At 47.8% G+C, this 20,030-nt stretch overlaps 1 protein-coding gene across 8 annotated transcripts in view; it reads right to left on the bottom strand.

Annotated features, from left to right (window-relative positions):
* Positions 1–20,030, bottom strand: part of dock3 (dedicator of cytokinesis 3) — a 1,587,592-nt gene that overhangs the window by 44,944 nt on the left and 1,522,618 nt on the right. The window lies entirely within an intron of this gene.

Here is a 20,030-nt window from a genome sequence, read left to right as displayed (position 1 = left end):
TAGCCCACTGTGCTAAACCAACCCTGATGTTTTTCAAATGAAAATTTCACTTATATTCAAATGAAAATTTCACCATTGTTACTTGTTGAGACTACCTTAGAGAGCTAAATATACTGGCATATCTCATGGTTGTTATGCACTGATAGTTACAGGGGAGTTAAGGTCTTTTCCTTGAATATGGAAGAAACAATGGGCGTGATTCTCCAGAAACATTTCTAAGTGTGGTAGTGAGCAGGGAGCTGTCGCGGGCGCTCGGCCAGCAATGCAATTCAACGTTAATTGGTCCACTTAACGAGGCCTCATGAGCTTCTTGCCACAAATGAAGGCACGCCAGCTGATTCGCCGGGACCGCGCTCGCCAGCCCCCCGCTAACAAGGTTGAGCAGCACTTAAGCTGCACTTGTTCAGCCAACCCCAGCCAGCTTGCAACAATGGCGCCGGGGAGACCGGCCCCAAGATTCGGGGATGCTGACCTGGGGAGGCTGCTAGACACCGTGGAAGCCGGGAGGGATGTCCTGTTCTCCCAAGGGTCCCAGAGGGTCAGCCATAAGGCAGCCAGTGCTGTCCGGGATGAGGTGGTGGCGGCTGTGGTCTCCGGGAGAGTGACCAGGAGGACTGGCCTTCAGTGCCGTAAGGTCAACGACCTACACCAGACAGCACAAGTGAGTAGACACCAGCGCACCCCACCCACCCCCCCACCCAAGGGATTATCCACCCCCCCAACTCCCCATGCAACCCCCAACCCTTCCTCCATCCTATTCCCCTTCAACCCCCCCCCAACCCTACCTTAACACCCCCCTCCCACCACTGTGAACCACATGTGTGGCGAACAATGCCCCCTCTGTCTCTACTCAGGAAAAGCTCTCCCATAATCGTTGGTAATGAGGGCCCAGACTCGTGGAGGGGTGCCGGTTTTAAGAATCCTCACCTCCTTCGAGAAGCATGCCCTGGAGGTGGCTGGCGTGGCCGAGGACAGATCGGTCACCCGTACGGAGGCTGATGGATGCCGCAGAGGTGAGGAACCACCGAGCCCCACCCGGAGGACCTGTCAAACATGAGTAGTGATTGCCTTACTGACTGACCAATCCCTCCCAATGACCACATGTCCATTCTCCCACAGGTCCTCCAGCCAACGGCGCCAGCTCATCCCGGGCGGCCCCCTCTCCTGGCTCCGAGGATGCAACCGTAATCGTCAGCTGTCATCCCCACCCTCCACCAGCGCAGATACACATACCTCATTGGGACATGTTACTGGACAGGTTTCTGGGAGCAAATCTGGTGAGCACCACACTGCAGATGATGCACATCAGATGGAGACTGGAACCCGCAGACGAGACAGCAGTCGGAGGGCTGTTGGATCCCAGGACCCAGCTAGGTCCCTGCCTGATGCTGAGCCTGTGGTACAGAGGTACCCGGAACTGATGGGGACGATAGGGAGCAGCCGGAACATTCAGAGGGAGATGAAGAGTGTCATTCCAGCAGATCTGTAGCCGCTGGGAGGAGTCCCACAGGTGATGGGCACAGGAGATGGTGCCGGCAATGCGTGGCACTGAGGCCAACATTGCTAGGGTGGCGATGGCAGTGGAAAGCCTGGTGCATGATGTCGGTACCATAAGTAATGGTGTCCAAGGTGCCCCGCAGTCGGTGACAGCCATGGCTGAGGGTCTCAGCAGAATGTCCGACTCACTCAGGAATGTCACCCAGTACCAGGCTGACCTTGATGAGGTTTTGCAGGACATGTCCCGTTCTCAGTTGGAAATCGCCAAGGCGCTGCGAAGCTTGTCCCAATCGCAGGTGGGCATTGTCGAGACACTGCAGAGCATGCCCCAGTCACTGAGAAGCATTACCGAGGGCGTAGACACGATGGTGCGGACTATGGGTAGCCGCCAGGGCTGGCAGAGCCAGATGATGCATGGGCAGCCGGGGCTCGAACGTGCTGCTCCCCATCACAAGGTGAACTCCAGGGCCCTATGGGCACCGAGTGGGAGGAGGGGGTGGTGACGGTGGCCACCAGCTGCCCATGTTCCACCCCTCTGATGAGGCCGCACAGCTCTGCAAGTGGCGCTGGCAAGTGAGCAGAGTCTCTCCAGCCTCAGAGCCCCCCCGAGGACGCCCACCAGGAGCATCGAAGGCCACGGGATGAGGTAAGCAGCCGGCTGCCTCCATCTCAGATGTGCATCCTGGGAAACACCTAAACGTTGCGGTAGCACTAGGAAGGCAAAGCACGTTGAGGATCACTGAGGGCACCGGGGAGGGGAGAGGGGATGGAGGCTGGGGGGGGGACACCATCGGGAGTGTTTGGGGGATTGTAAAACACATTAAACATCTTTTTGCACAACCATAATGATGCCTCCATCACTTTCTTCCGGAATGCTGGCTGACCTCCAGACTCTTTGCCCATCTCTCCAGGCATACCCCCCACCTTCCCGTGGCACTCACCCACCCTCCGCCCGTGAACATGTCCCCAGAGCTGTGTCCCATCCCCTGGGTGTTCAGATGTTGGCTGCTCATTGAGTGGTCTTCCGCAGTGTTCAGGCACAGTGACCATGCATCAAGGTGTGATTGGGATGGTAGGCAATGATTCCCACATTCTACATGGCTCGCCGACCCACGGGAATCCACTTGGGATGTGTGAAGTGCTCACTTAACGACAATTGCCAATTCCCTATCAGCAATAGCCTTGAGCGGCAGGGCCAGATTCCTCGGCAGTGGTTATGGGTGGTCGTTGGGGAAGACAGGCAGTGACAAGGGTTGCCCCCGGAATGGTATCACACGATCCAGGGGTTGGCATGCTGGTGCCGTGAATGCTGTTTGCCCCCCGCCCCCTCCAACGCCTCCCCTACCCTCCTATGGCGGGCCACACCTGCAGAGGGTCCCCCAGCTGAGGGTCCCTCACCCCCTCACTGAGCACTTGGGTGGCAAGCTCAGCGCCCCGACCTCTTTGCCCATGAGCAAAGATGGTTACTCCCCACCACGGCTCCTCACAGAAGCCCTTCAGCCAGGATCACGTTTTTCAAAAGGAAATTGAGCACCGAGAGAACTTGCGGGGAGGCCACTGAATGACAGGAGGCCGTTGGATATGGGGTAGCTCTCGTTAATTGTATGGAAATTGGACTTAAGTGGCGATAATTGGTTTCTCACCAGAAGACGATTTTGCCTATGGGAGCAGGGCGGCTGCATCACAAACTGTATTGTGCAATGCGCGGTTTTCGTTTTTGACCGCTCCTGCTATTCATCAGCCTTGTTTTGCGCGAGCGAGAGTGTAACAGGGCTGGAGAATTGTGCCTAATATTGTGTTTTTGTTCACTTTTTTATTGAATGATCATGTTCGTGTCCAGTATTGTACTCACCATTTTGTGGGACCTGACTGAGCCCTCAGCTGGCTCTCCCTTCAATATAAATTTAAAGGACATCGTCCGAGATCACTTTCAGTGGACATTTGGACAGTACTGACCCGACCCTTTAAATCCCTCATTTTCTTAACTTGATTCACTGGTCCCATCACCCTTCCCTCCACCATCCCCAGGATGTCCAGCGCTTCCCATTTCATTCTTTCATAACCTCGACCCCACTCTCTGTTCTCTGAACACTATTCTATGCCTCCAACTCTAATCCACATACTGCACTCACCACTGACCTTGCCGGTCCTGAGTCTTCAATGCATGTTGCTATTCTTCTGTTTCCCTACCTCTTGCCACAGAGTTATACCAGGAAAACAGCTGACATATGCACAACTACATAAAGCCAATTGATACACACCACCTTTAAACAAATGTGAACCAGGTGATCTGAAATTCTCGTGTGCCGCTGACTTTATCTTGAAGGAAGGATGGAATTTTAAAAGTTTTATGCCAATGAGTATTCATGGCATGCAAATGTATCATAAGTAATAACCCGCCATAGGGCAGCATGAGGCTCAACATATTGAGTACAGAACAGCATGCCAGGAGCAACACCAGGCATACCTAAACCTGAGGTGAAATTACAACACAGGACTAATTGTGTGCCAAACAGCATAAGCAGCAAGTAATAGACAGAGCTAATCAATTTCACAACCAATGGATTAGATCTAAGCTCTGCAGTCCTGCCACATCCAGACTTGAATGGTGGTGGACAATTAAATAAGGAGGAAGAGACTCCACAAATATCCCCATCCTCAATGATGGAGGAGCCCAGCACATCAGTGCCGAAGCATTTGCACCAATTTTCAGCAGAAGTGCCGAGTGGATGATCCCTCTTGGTCTCTTCCGGAAGTCCCCAACTTCACAGAGGTCAGTCGTCAGCCAATTTGATTCACTCCATGTGATATAAAGAAACTGCGAAGGCACCGAATACAGCACAAGCTATAGGCTCTGAAATTGTACTGAATTGTACTGAAGATTTGTGCTCCAGAACTTGCCGCACCCCTAGCCAAGCTGTTCCAGTACAGCTACAACACTGGCGTCTACCCGGCAATGTGGAAAATTACCCAGGTATGACCTGTACACAAGAAGCTGGGCAAATCCAACCTGCCAATTACCATCCCATCAGTCTGCCCTTGATCATCAGTAAAGTGATGGAAGGTGTCATCAACAGCGCTGTCAAGCGACACTTACTCAGTAGTAATCTGTTCATGGATGCTCAGTTTGGGTTCCGCCAGGGTCACCCAGCTCCTGACCTCATTGCAGCCTTGGTTCAAACATGGAGAAAAGAGCTGAATGCCAGATGTGAGTTGAGAATGACTGACCTTGATATCAAGGTAGCATTTGACCGAATATGGCATCAAGGAGCCCTAGTGAAACTGGAGTCAATGGGAATCAAGGGGAAAACCCTCTGTTGGTTGGAGTCATACCTTTTTTAAACATGTATTTTATTCCAATATGTAAAAATCAGTAACATATACAACAAAAAGCCCCACAACCTCACAGTCCACAGTTTGTACAATTTTTCCCCTTTTACCCCGTCCCTTCCACCCCCCCGCTGTGATGAACAGTTCCTCAAACATTGTCATGAACAACCCTCACTGTGTCTCGAAGCCCTCCGCCGACCTCCTCAACTCAAATTTATTGTTTTCCAACCGGAGAAAGACGTACAGGTCCCCCAGCAAGGCCGCCACCCCCAGCGATGTATCCGACCTACAATTTAGCAAAATCTTTCACCGGGCAATTAGAGAAGCAAAGGCCACAAACTTCGCCTTCTTCCCCTTCAGCAGCTCCGGCATTTCCGATACCCCAGCCTGACCTCCAGCACTCAATTTGAGATAACGTCCCAAACACCACTTCCCTGTAACTCTCCAGCTTCTCGAAACCCCAGAACATGTGCGCAGGATTTTCTAGCCCTCGCCTACACTTCTCACACTCATCAGCCACCTCCTGGAAGAATCCACTCAATTTCACTTGGTCTTATGTACCCTGTGCACCACCTTGAACTAAATCAAGCTGATCCTCATGTAGGTGGAGGTTGAATTCACCCTCCGCATCACCTCGCACCGCAGCCCCCAGCCTATTTCCCTGCCCAACTCCTCCTCCCCTTTGTTCTTGCTCCTCACCACTTGCTCCCCCACCCCCAGCCACCCTTATATGTCCACAATCCTACCCTCCCGTGACTCATCCGGGAGCAGGAGTTGCTCCAATAATGAGATAAAAATCTACAATGGGAAACTCTCTAGGCTGATGCTTGGCGTTTGGTACAGACAAACAGGCCACCATAGAAGGAGAATGGTTTACTTAGAGATGGAAAGGGTATGCGAGAACAGGGAAGTTATTGTATTTTTTTTTTAAATTTAGTGTACCCAATTTCTTTTTCCAATTAAGGGACAATTTAGCATTGTCAATCCACCTACCTTGCACATCTTTGGGTTGTGGGGGTTGTTATGTTCTGGTGCTTGTCTGGTTGGAATAAATTCTAGACTAGTTAGAGTTTTATTGTTCAACAATAGTGTGGGTTAGATAACCATAAGAATATTGTCAAAAATTACTAACTATTTTAAATTAACCAAGAGCTACTACAAATTGTGACTATTCACTACGAAGACTATCCTCAAACTCCCTGAGGTAACAGTGCCTCATGCTTGTTCTCTACTGCCACCTGATGGTTGGAGGTCTTCTCTAACACTATATACATGACTGCTGATGCATATCATCACAGCGGTGAGACCCACGCAGACACAGGGAGAATGTGCAAATTCCGCACGGACAGTGACCCAGGACCGGGATCGAACCCGGGTCCTCGGTGCCGTGAGGCAGCAGTGTTAACCACTGTGCCGCAAGGTAAGTTATTGTAAAGGCAGATTTCAATCAACCTGACATAAATATAAATAGACAGATTTGATAAAAGCTATGCATCATCACTGCTCCATTGTCAAGCATGTCAAGGGAAGCCAGAGGCTGTGTTCACTGTGACTTGATATTTATAACTTATCCAGCCAACGTATAGGAAATGAAAGTCAGCGTCACTGGGAAACAGTAACCATAGACCAGCGGTTCCCAACTTTTTCTTTTATGCGGACCACAGATCATCAAAAGCTTTTGCGGACCACAACGTATGCAAGCCGTTTTAAACAATTTTTACATAACCTATGGCTGAAGTCAAACTTATATATCAACGGGTATTAAAAAAACAGCTATTTCTGATCGTTTATGATGCACTCTCACAAATCCATTGCGGCTTGCATTACACAATGATGTTAGTGAGGCAAATTGCATTGCGAATAATATATTATATCAATTATGATACAAATGAGATCCAAGTAATTGAAATATGTTTTTCCCACGACCACCTGCAGTACACTTGCAGACCACTGGACCACAGGTTGGGAACCACTGTTATAGACTGCTCAAATTTAACATGATCTTGGACACACTACAACAAAGACTAGGAACCAGGTTTAAAACTTATGAGGGAAGATTTAAAATAAATGTCTTGGCAGAGAATGTTCAACAACACATCAGCAGAAGACCTTTAAAAGTATAATGCCAGACATGCAGGAGCGGGTCAAACCCGAGGTGAGCAAGTTCAAACTAAACAAACATGGAACGAAATGGATAAACAAGCAAATTAAAAGGGAAATAAAAAATCATCTAAGCAAACCCTATAGGGAGAAAGGATAAAAAGCACTCATGTAGAGCCAAGTTTAAACAGTGATCAAAAAGTGCAAGTAAAGACTAGGTAACATAGCTGCAGAGGTACAATATAACAGTAACATTTTATTTCAGTAATACAACATCAAGAGGCTATCCAAGAGATGAGAACATTAAAATAGACAATGTTCTCCCTCAAAAAGATTACAAAGACAAAGCTCAAGATGTCAATATAAATGAGATGTCTTTCCAAGACATGTTTAAAGGTCTCAAAACAAATAATTACCCAATGTTGGATGGTATTTATCCCAGTGTGTTGAAAGAATGGAAAGGAGATTTATGAGGCAATCAGCATGGGGGAGCTAATGTACATGGGGCGATGTCAGTAGATTGGAAACAGGTTAATGTGGTGCCTATGTTTTAACAGGGTAACTAAACAGATGCAGACCTGTTAGTCTTACATCAGTTTCAATTAAAAATAGTGGAATTAACTATTCCTGGAGTAAACATTTGTTATTAGAGTAATAGACGTCCACAGCACAGAAAAGGTCATTCGGCCCATTGTGTCTGCACCGGTCAAAAACAACCACCTAAATATTCCAATCCCATTTTCCAGCACTTGGCCCATAGCCTTGTATGCCTTGACATCGCAAGTGCACATCTAAATGCTTCTTAAATGTTATGAGGATCTCTGTCTCCACCACCCTTTCAGGCAGTGAGTTCCAGACTTTCACCACCCTCTAGATGAAAAAAGCTTTCCCTCACATCCCCTCTAAACCTCCTGCTCTTTACCTTAAATCTATGCCCCCAGGTCATTGATCCCTCCACCAAGGGGAACTGTTTATTCCTGGCTACTCTATCTGGACCCCTCATAATTGTATACATCTCAATCATGCCCTTCTGCTCCAAGGAAAACAGCCATAGTCTATCCAATCTCTCTTCATAGCTAAACCTCTCCAGCCCAGGCAACATCCTGGTAAATTTCCTCTGCACCCTTCCCATAATGTGTATTCCAGAACTGCACACAGTACTCTAGAAGTACTCTAACTGTGGCATATCTAATATTTTATATAGTTCCAGCATGACCTGCTTGCCCTCAAACTTTATGCCGACTAATAAAGGCAAGTATACCATATGCCTTCTTAACCATTGTATCTACCTGCCTTGCTAGCTTAAGGGACCTGTGTACGCGCACACCAAGGTCCCTCTGATACTCAGTGCTTCCTAGGGTCCTACTGTCCATCATGTATTCCCATGCCTTGTTTGTCCTGCACAAGTGTATCACCTCACACTTATCCGGATTGAATTCCATTTGCCACTGATCAGCCCATCTCATCAGTCCGTCTATATCCTCCTGTAATCTAAGGGACCCCCTCACTATTTGCCACCCCACCAATTTTCGCATCTACTGCAAACTTACTGGTCAACCCTCTTACATTCATGTCTAAATATTTTCTTCTTCCTTCTTGGGCAGTCCCTCAGGGTTGAGGATGGTTTTCTTCCAGGCCGGGGAGGTGGGTTCTGCGGTGGTTGAATAATTCAATCCGCAGACTCTGCCACAGGTTTAGCAGGTGGTGTTTGATGAGGTGGGTGGGGTGCTCTGGATTCTGTGCTCTCCTTCCGCTGTTTACGCTTGGCCTCCGCGTGCTGCACCATATGACGCTCACGGTGATTGGCGCCTCCACAGTTACTTCTTGTCCAGTTTGTGCATTCTAAGGCAAGCGATTCCCACATGTCGATGGGGATATTGCATTTATTTAGGAAGGCTTTCAGAGTGTCCATGTAGCATTTCCTTTGTCCTCTTAGTGATTACTTGCCATTGCGGAGCTCGGAGTAGAGCACTTCTTTAGGGAGTCTTGTGTTGGGCATGCGGGCAATGTGGCCCACCCATCGCAGCTGGTCGAGCGTGACCAGTGCTTCAATACTGGGGATATTGGCTTGGGAGAGGACGCTCACGTTCGTCCACCTATCCTACCAGTGGATTTGCAGGATTTTGCGGAGGCAACATTGGTGATATCTCTCCAAGGATTTGAGGTGTCTGCTGTATATTGTCCATGTTTCTGGTGCATACAGAAGGGCAGGGATGCTGCTGCTCTGTAGACCATGAGCTTGGTGCTGAATTTGAGGTCTTGGTCTTCGTACACTCTGTTCCTCAGGCGTGATGTAAATGATTTACATAAACCACAAACAGCAAGGGCCCCAACACTGATCCCTGCGGGACCCTACTGGACACAGGCTTCCAGTCAAACAAAACACTCCTCGACCATCGCCCTCTGCTCCCTACCACTTAGCCAATTCTGGATCCAATTTGCCAAATTTCTTTGGATCCCATGGGCTCTTACCTTTACTATCAGTCTCCCACGGTGGGACCTTATAAAAAGCCTTGCTGATGTCCAAGTAGACTACATCAAATGCATTGTCCTCATCTACATACCTGGTCACCTCTTCACAAAATTCAAACAAGTTGGTCAGACATGACCTCCCTTTAACAAAACTATGCTGACTTCTTGATTAATCCCTGCCTCTCCAAATGAAGATTAATTTATTCTCTCAGCATTACTTCCAATAATTTCCCCACTACTGAGGTTAGACTGATTGGCCTGTAGTTTCCTGGTTTCTCCCTTCCTACCTTCTTGAATAATGGTACCAGATTGGCTACACTCCAGTCCTCGAACACCTCTCCTGTGGTCAGAGCGAAATTGAAAATTCGTGTAAAATATTAACCAAGTAAACAGCACTCTGTAATGTTCTTTGATTGGGCTGGTGTCGAATCTTGATGTGGTAGTGTTAACAAAGAACATTACACTTTGTTTTACAACAAAACTATTGATTATTAAAACTATTCTAAAGGATTACTATAATGTCTAAGATTAATACAGTTGGAAATAATGGTCTAACACTAACTTACACTAAGATACTACACAGCTACTCCAGTATGCGACTGCTATCAACTACTACTAACATCGTGTCCTGGAACAGGTTGGGTGCTGGAACTACTACAGTTATACATATATTATTATTTACATACAGATGACAATCTACTTATCATCATACACTGAACATAGGAAAGATTCAGGACCTAGATAAAAAATTAGCACAAGGGCTGAAAACAACAGATAGGTCAAATTTGCAGATGATCGCAAACTAGGAGGAGTAGTGGAATCAGGAGGTAATCCAGGAATTACAGAATGATCTAAAAAATACAAGTTGGGTTGCCCCAATGGCAGTTGAAGGATAAATGGGCAGCACACATAACTCCAAGAATAGTGACAATCTAACTGGACTGTGGGAAGTCCAGTGATGTAATTGGCCTTTACTTTCAAAATACTTTCGACAAAATTCCACGTAAAAGGCTTTTAGTTAAACTCAAAGCTGAAGATGAGTTGGGGTAAACACCAGCAGTGGAAAGAGACCAGAAGTAAGATAGAAAATGAGCACTCTCTGGTGCAGTCACATAAGGGAGGTTGGGGATAGTGTGTTGAAATGCTGACAAGAGGACATTGATTCAAATTGGTAAATGGTAACTTTAGGACTGTTTTCAGGAGATTCTTCTTTGGATAGAGTGATTAATACTTGGAATGGATTCTAGGTCAGAATCCTTGCAATCATTTGAAAAAGTTAGGTACAGAAATCTGGAGAATTATAGACTTGTTCAAATAAAAGCAGCAAGTTGGATGAATGACTTTTCTCATTAAATATTTTGTGATTTTGAGTCTGGGAAGATTTGCTGATATGAGGGAAGTATTGCAACCTCTGTTGGCAAAGGTAATTATGCTGGTGTAAAATACTTTGAAGAACAATGACTAAAACACATTGTTCAGGGCTATGAAACAGATAAGTTGATAGACAAGTAATTTTACACAACATCAGATATGTTCAGTATGCTTTAGTCACTTGCAGGTTGGACTGTGGGCTTATCAAACCTGCATTGCATACACCCTTGATTTAGTCTAAAATCATAACTCAGAGGGCAGATTTTGCATTCCTCTCCAATCCAAAGAGTTAGATTATGATTGTCTCCTATGTCAGGTTTGTTTCCTGTATAAAGTTTTACCAATTATTCAAGTAACCCTATGTAGCCACCTGAATTGGCCAACTCCCGATTTAAAATGGCAAACGGCAAAGGCTGACGGGAAAGTCAGCCAACACAGGCAGAAACCAGCAGGTGCAGGTTTGCTGTGTATTTAACTCTGCAAAAGGCCAGACAACATTGATACCAGTGACCATCAGCATAATAATGTTGCAGCCATCTACATACTGATGAGCAATCCTCGGGAACAATAGCAACATTTGGGACACTCAAAACTAAGCCAGACTCCCCGGCGCCAGCAGGAGCCAACACAAAAGAGGTTAACGAACACCTCAAGACTGCCCATCGATCAGGGAACCGCTCCAGTATTGGAGAAATCGAACCAAGCGATTGGGACAAAGTCCAATCACTTGGGACCAGGTACAGGGTCCGCTCCGAAAGGCGGGAAGCCCCTGGGGACTATAAGAGTTAAGCCCCAAGTTCAACTCGCTCTCTTCGTCCTGCCCGGGTCACCCAGCAACGCGAACCAACCTTGGCCGTGACTGGTGCAGTGACCACCGAAAGAAGTAAGTCTTAATTCAACGCTCGCTACGAGATAGGCGCTCCTAGTTACCAATCCGTATCAACTTCGAATCCCGCAGACTCAGAACCTGAACGAAAGGCCATTTGTTCCCCTGACCTGGTGTGCCAGACCGAAGTTAAGTATAGGCCTGTTAGTTGTAGAAGTAGCTTAGACGTAGAATTTGTGCATGAGTAGCGATTACTGTGTATAATAAATGAATTTGGATTGGATTGGATTTGTTTATTGTCACGTGTACCGAGGTACAGTGAAAAGTATTTTTCTGCGAGCAGCTCAACAGATCATTAAGTACATGAGAAGAAAAGGGAATAAAAGAAAATACATAATAGGGCAACACAACATATACAATGTAACTACATAAACACTGGCATCGGATGAAGCATACAGGGTGTAGTGTTAATGAGGTCAGTCCATAAGAGGGTCATTTAGGAGTCTGGTGACAGTGGGGAAGAAGCTGTTTTTGAGTCTGTGCGTGCGTGTTCTCAGACTTCTGTATCTCCTGCCCGATGGAAGAAGTTGGAAGAGTGAGTAAGCCGGGTGGGAGTGATCTTTGATTATGCTGCCCCCTTTCCCCAGGCAGCGGAAGGTGTAGATGGAGTCAATGGATGGGAGGCAGGTTTGTGTGATGGACTGGCCGATGTTCACGACTCTCTGAAGTTTCTTGCGGTCCTGGGCCGAGCAGTTGCCATACCAGGCTGTGATGCAGCCCGATAGGATGCTTTCTATGGTGCATCTGTAAAAGTTGGTAAGGGTTAATGTGGACATGCCGAATTTCCTTAGTTTCCTGAGGAAGTATAGGCGCTGTTGTGCTTTCTTGGTGGTAGCGTCGACGTGGCTGGACCAGGACAGACTTTTGGAGATGTGCACCCCTAGGAATTTGAAACTGCTAACCATCTCCACCTCGGCCCCGTTGATGCTGACAGGGGTGTGTACAGTACTATGCTTCCTGAAGTCAATTACCAGCTCTTTAGTTTTGCTGGCATTGAGGGAGAGATTGTTGTCGCTACACACCACTAGATTCTCGATCTCCCTCCTGTATTCGGACTTGTCGTTATTCGAGATCCGGCCCACTATGGTCGTATCGTCAGCAAACTTGTAGATGGAGTTGGAACCAAGTTTTGCCACGCAGTTGTATGTGTACAGGGAGTAGAGTAGGGGCTAAGTACACAGCCTTGCGGGGCGCCGGTGTTGAGGACTATTGTGAGGAGGTGTTGTTGTTCATTCTTACTGATTGTGGTCTGTTGGTCAGAAAATCAAGGATCCAGTTGCAGAGTGGGGAGCCAAATCCTAGGTTTTGGAGCTTTGATATGAGCTTGGCTGGTATTATGGTGTTGAAGGCGGAGCTGTAGTCAATAAATAGGAGTCTAATGTAGGAGTCCTTGTTTTCGAGATGCTCTAGGGATGAGTGTAGGGCCAGGGAAATGGTGTCTGATGTGGACCGGTTGCAGCAGTATGCGAATTGCAGTGGATCAAGGCGTTCTGGGAGTAAGGAGGTGATGCGCTTCATGATCAACCTCTCGAAACACTTCATTATGACTGAAGTCAGGGCCACTGGTCGGTAGTCATTCAGACACGTTGCCTGGTTCTTCTTTGGTACCGGTATGATGGTGGTCTTCTTGAAGCAGGTGGGGACCTCGGAGTGGAGTAGGGACAGGTTAAAGATGTCCGCGAATACCTCTGCCAGCTGGTCCGCGCAGGCTCTGAGTGCACGACCAGGGATTCCGTCCGGGCCCGTCGCCTTCCGAGGGTTCATTTTCAGGAAGGCCAATCTGACTTCGGAAGCTGTGATGGTGGGTATGGGTGAATTATGGGCTGCTGGGGCACTCAACAGCGGATTGTTGGTTACCTGCTCGAACCGAGCATAGAATGCATTGAGTTCATCGGGGAGGGGTGCGCTGCTGCCAGAGATACTGTTCGGCTTCGCTTTGTAGCCCGTTATGTTGTTTAGTCCTTGCCACAACCCCGAGAGTCTGTCTGTGACTCTAGCTTTGACTTGAATCTTACTAATCGGTGTATTGAGTTATTGATCATTGCTTGGACTTGAATCTCGTGGCGGTATCATAAAGATACCTGCCGACTCGAGAGCAAAGGTAATAAAACAGAGCAATTGAACCAACCGGAAAGTTAGCAACACCTAATTTTTGTATTCCCAGTGATTTGACATTAATAAGCTGATAAAAGTTGAAATGAGATTAATATGAAAAGGAAACAAAATAAAACTAAGATACTACTGTAGCTACACAGAGTGCTAGTCAACCATTGACTGGTGTAATGTCATGTGGTACATCATGACATCCTCAGAGCATTTTGCTGGCTTTTGTCGAGTTCACCATTGTACCCTGTTTGAGCAACATGTTGTAAATAAACCCCTTGCACTATGCTATACCAACTTGACATGTGCCGCCTCTGATTCTTTCTCTTTACGGATACAACAAAGAATATAACAAAAGAGAAACTGGCGATGAGATATGGGCCGTAAAAGAAAAAAAAGAGGAAACAATTTTCGACGATGATTTTGAGAGCCAGAAGAAGAAACTATCAACGGAGATCCAGGCCCATACACCATCACAAGTGAGGTTGGGAGAAATATTGTTGGCTTACAAGGCAAAATCATCATTGAGGCAAGTAAAAATAACTCTCAAGTAAATATTTGGTCGCTGTACAGTTTGTAACGGGGCGGCAGCAAATCATCCAGTCGATTGCGACAGCCGCTAGTGCATATAAAATGTTTTTTTTAAAAAAGCTATTGGACAACTGCGAATTACTGAGGGCTTACATCAAATGGAGAATCGACATTTTCAGTACACTTACCATTGTAGTGGGTAGAGCTGCAGAGAATGTGCATTCGGCACTGAAACGGGCCACTGGAATGCAAACCTACAGGGTTACCAACTCTGCAACCTACTGCCTGGGAATTGATAGTGTGATGAATGCAGGAATTTCAGATATATTGTATTATAGGTATTTGGTGCAGTAAGGGTTAAAAGCCTGGGTTAGTGTGTGTGTGATCAGTCCTATTGCTCACGAATGAAGAGATCAACAAACAAAGTGGGCAACATAGAGGTAACCCAGGGCGTTTTCTGCATCTCAGGCCTATCATTGCTTTGCTTTCTCTTTTCTGCTCCCAGCTATCAGTGGATTCTTGCGCCTTCCCAGAAAGACTGGGCTGAAATAGGTCTGACTGTTCCCATGACTTGAACATTGGCCACAACCAATCTCAACTCATTTCAAATTTGGTTCCATCCTTTCAGTTAAAGGCTACTGGTGAACGAACAGTTTATTTTGGTGAATTTATTTAAATCATCACTCTAAAAAGACCGTCAAAATAAAAAAATTCTAGTACTTCAAGGAAACTGAACTCAGTTTAGGAAACAGGAATCACTCCTTCAATTCTTTGGGCAGGATTTAGTCTGCGGCACGCTGTTCCTGACAGCAAAATTGGAAGTGGGTGTTGCTTTTGTTTTTGTGTTTGGAGTCACCACCTGATTCGTATGAAAATTTAAATTGCTGGCAGTGGGCATGTGAAACAAATGCAGGGCTGGGTTTCCAATGGAGGATTCTGCCATCAGGTGACAGTTGAGCAGGTCCAGGTGAAAGAACTGCCTGGACAACAGAGAGGCTCGGTATTAATGCCCAAATTTTTGTCCATTCCTTTTTGTTAGAAATCTGAGCCATTTGTACTGTGCATCCCTTTGTCAACCTCAGCCTCCCGAAAATTTTGCCTTCCATTACTCCCCTCCCCTTATTAATGTCTATTGTCGCGGCAATCCCCTCTATCATGTCCAAGCCCATTATGTGTTACTTTGGCGAGGTCAGAGCGAAAACAGAGACTGGTCCCATGGTTCAGCAATGTCTCTCTACAGATTCCCCTCCAGGCCAGCAAGGAGCAACAGGAAGTACTCTTCCCGTGCAAAGCAACATGGGACCCTCTCACCTGACCAAGGTGGCCTGGAAAGAGGTCGCAGAGGAGGTGAACAACCATGGCATCCAGCAAAGATCCTGGGTTCAGTGCAGGACAAAGGACAATGACCTCTTTCATTATGCCCGAGTGTGTGGCACGATGGTATGAAAGTGTCTCTGATGTGGGCATCAGCTATCCATCTGTGCGAGTGCGCAGCTAAGCTAGGTGGATTAGCCTCAGAATTGTGTGGCACTAGAGGACAAAGTGAGTGAGAGTTTGGCTTGAGTGAGTGACTGGATACAAACGAACACATGACAGGTTAGTATGTGTGGTGGAAATGTGCGCAGGCAAGGGATCAGTTGGCATTTGTCAAGTCACTAAATTACCACTTTCTCCTGAAAGGCAAGCTGACCCATAACCAGAAGGAAAGGGTGAAAATGGGCAGAGGGGTGCTCCACCTCAAGGTCCTCATTCCTGCTCAGGAATAAGCCCCGCATATTACAGGAGAACAGGGAGGCCAATCCACAGCTGATGGGAAGGCTGGAGTAACAAGGCACTAGTTTGAGAATGGATTCTACCTGGTGCTGCCCTAATGGGTGCTCAAGACTTGGCGATGAATCCCAGCCCGGGTCACTGCCTGTGCAGATTTTGCGCATTCTCCCCCTGTCTGCATGGGTCTCACCCCCACAACCCAAACATGTGAACGGTCGGTGGATTGGCCATGCTAAATTGCCCCTTAATTGGAAAAGAATAATTGGGTACTCTAAATTAATTTTTTTAAAAGGACTATGCGAGGAACTGTGCTGCGCTCACAGACTCTGGGGAACCATAATGTGTTTCTTTTTATCCTCCTTTACAGATGTACACAATCTAGACCCGAGCACTCAGCCAATCCACGGAGACCAAAGACTCAACCTTTGGGCATGATGACACCAATCACCCAGGGGATGCATCATCAGCTGTCTCTCCCGCACCCTCCACCAGCACTTTGGAAGGAGGAATTTAGGCATAGACTATTTTCTAAATGGGGAAATGCTTAGGAAATCAGAAACACAAAGGGACTTGGGAATCCTTGTTCACGATTCTCTTAAGGTTAATGTGCAGGTTCAGTCGGCAGTTAAGAAGGTAAATGCAATGTTAGCATTCATGTCAAGAGGACAAGACCAGGGATGTACTTCTGAGGCTGTATAAGGCTCTGGTCAGACCCCATTTGGAGTGTTGTGAGAAGTTCTGGGCCCCATATCTAAGGAAGGATGTGCTGGCCTTGCAAAGGGTCCAGAGGAGGTTCACAAGAATGATCCCTGGAATGAAGAGCTTGTCGTATGAGGAACGGTTGAGGACGCTGGGTCTGTACTCGTTAGAGTTTAGAAGGATGAGAGGGAACCTTATTGAAACTTACAAGGTACTGCAAGGCCTGGATAGAGTGGACATGGAGAGGATATTTCCACTTGTAGGAAAAACTAGAACCAGAGGACACCATCTCAGACTAAAGGGATGATTCTTTAAAACAGAGATGAGGAGGAGTTTCTTCAGCCAGAGGGCGGTGAATCTGTGGAACTCTTTGCCGCAGAACGCTGTGAAGGCCAAATCACTGAGTGTCTTTAAGACAGAGATAGATAGGTTCTTGATTAATAAGGGGATCAGGGGTCATGGGGAGAAGGCAGGAGAATGGGGATGAGAAAATATTAGCCATGATTGAATAGCAGAGCAGATTCGATGGGCCGAGTGGCCTAATTCTGCTCCTATATCTTACGGTCTTATTTGACTATGAAGGAGTTCATTCACGCCATGGGTTCTTCCATGTCTCAGAAAGATGAGCGTATGGCATTCTCCAATGGAGAGTTTGGTGACCACCATGGAGAGTCAGGTCGAGCAATTGATCTATTTGCACTCTGACTTTCAATCTATTACTCTAGCAATGGACAATAACTAGGACAGAGCGGGACAAGGCATCTGAACCACCCTTCAGGTGTCCTTTCTCCTAAGGAAGGGAAGGGAGGTACCATTACACATCCAGATGGAAGAGAAGAGCATGCCAGCAGCCCCTGGGTGAGCAACCTCTCCTCATGTTCACTGCTATTTACCCCGTTAACTCTTGTGGGTGAGGCTGAGGAAGTTATCTCTGCATCTGTGCAGGAATCCCCCAGTTGGGTCTGTACTCGTTAGAGTTTAGAAGGATGAGAGGGCACCTTATTGAAACTTACAAGATACTCTCAAGACTCCAGATCTGCAGAGGGTGCCCGCTAAAGTCATTACAGTCAATGGAGCATGGCACTCAGTAGCCTGCCTCCACCTCAGCTGCTAATGTTGGGGGTCACATCAAAACATAGTGGTAGAGAAAGAAAACTTTAGAATTTATGAGAACTCAAGGTGGCAGGGGTGTTTCTGTTTTCATTTTATTCATGTGTGTACCATTATCTTATTTTGGGATTTGCTTAGTGAGAGACATAACTATACTGGAATGTCAACATTTCTTGGTTCAGCATCTTATGTCTGATTTTCTTTTAACCTCTGCAGAGAACATCTGGCCTCTGTAACCTATTTTCCGAATCACATTAAATCTGCCAGGATAGGCAATTTAACTCAAAGTCTCCTTGACCCAGCATATGTCTTTCTCACATCCCTATGTGTGACAGTTCACTCTGCCATCTCACATCTTAGGCACCCAGCATCAGCATAAACACACCCAGTTCATACAGCAAGGGACTAGATACGGAGCAAAGCTTCCTCGACACTGTCCCCATCAAACACACCCAGGACAGGGACAGCATGTGGTTAGTAAAAGGGCGGCATGGTGGCACAATGGTTGGCACTGCTGCCTCACGGCACTGAGGATCTGGGTTCGATCCCAGCCCCGGGGTCACTGTCCAAGTGGAGTTGGCACACTCTCCCTGTGTCTGCGTGGATTAGCCACGCTAAATTGCCCCTTAATTGTAAAAAAAAGAATTGGGTACTCTAAATTTAAAAAAAATAGATACAGAGTAAAGCTCTCTCAACGCTGTCCGCATCAAACATTCCAGGCCAGGTACATCATTGGGTTAGATACAGAGTAAAGTTCCCCCTGCACTCTCTGCAACAAACACTCCCAGGACAGGTACAGCACGGGGTTAGAGATAGAGTAAAGTTCCCTCTACACTCTCCCCATCAAACACACCCAGGACAGGTAAAACACGGGGTTAGATACAGGGTAAACTCCCTGTGGTATTATAGGTATTACGGTACCTGATAGGCTAAAGCATCATTGGTGGAAACTGTATGCTTTCTATTGGTAGAATGTATGATAGCTCCGCCCTGATAGGCGGGGTATAAGAACCCGTGCCGCCCCAGCAGCCTTCATTCTGTACCTGAGTTGCTGGGGAAACATCTAGCTTATTAAAGCCTTCAGTTGGACTACAACCTCGCTTTCGTGGTCATTGATCGTGCATCAATTTAATAAGCTAGTTTTTAAGAAGAAAGGATGGAGCTCCGAATCAAGCCGGAGTGTCTGCAACTAAGCCCCCACACGGCGAACTCAGCGGCAATCTTTAAGCACTGGCTGGCGTGCTTTAAAGGGCATCTCGAGACGGCCGAAAACGCACCCACGGGAGAGCAGAAACTGCACGTCCTGCACTCAAGGGTGAGCCCGGAGATTTACACCCTTATCGAGGAGGCGAAAGACTTCGATGCAGCAATAGAGCTGCTAAAAGGACACTATATTCGCCCGGTAAACCAGGTCGCCGCCCGGCACCTGCTTGCAACAAGGCGACAAACCCCTGGAGAATCGCTGGAGGAATTCTACCGCGCACTCCTGGTGTTGGGCAGAAGCTGCGGCTGCCCGCAAGTTTCGGCGAGCGAACACACGGAACTCTTAGTCCGGGATGCTTTCGTGGCAGGCATGCTATTGTCACAAATCCGCCAGCGCCTGTTAGAAAAGGACACCTTGGGTCTCAGGGAGGCACGGGTCCTTGCAGGCTCCCTGGACGTGGCCACCAGGAACGCCCGCGCTTACGTTCCTGACCGCGTGGCAGCCCCCTGGGCAGCGTGGAACCCCTCCGCGGCCGACCCCGAGACTTCCCCCATTCCCCCACAGGCCTGCGCTGCACGGTGGCCCGGCAACCCCGAGGGGTCCCGCTGCTACTTTTGCGGGCAGGCAAAGCACTCCCGCCAGCGCTGCCCGGCCCGCGCATCCACCTGCAAGGGATGCGGCAAGAAGGGCTATTTCGCGGGGGTATGCCAGGCCCGGGCGGTTGCCGCGGTCTCCGGCGGCGAGTGCGGACCGCAACTACTAACTTCTCCACGGGCCCCGTGCGGCCAGCGGTCGCCGCCATCTGCATATTCCAGGGCCATGTGCGGACCCCGGGCACCGCCACCTGGTTCCACGGATGCCACGTTGGAGGGGTGGGCTCCGCCATTTTATCCACCCCCAGCCATGTGCGACTGATGGATGAACCCCAAGGGCCCCAGCTCGGCTGACCACGCACTG

The sequence above is a fragment of the Scyliorhinus torazame genome, chromosome 13 (assembly GCF_047496885.1).
Source record: "Scyliorhinus torazame isolate Kashiwa2021f chromosome 13, sScyTor2.1, whole genome shotgun sequence".
Lineage (NCBI taxonomy): Eukaryota > Metazoa > Chordata > Chondrichthyes > Carcharhiniformes > Scyliorhinidae > Scyliorhinus > Scyliorhinus torazame.
Note: the sequence above shows the minus strand (reverse complement) of the source record. Positions and strands in the feature narration are given on the sequence as shown.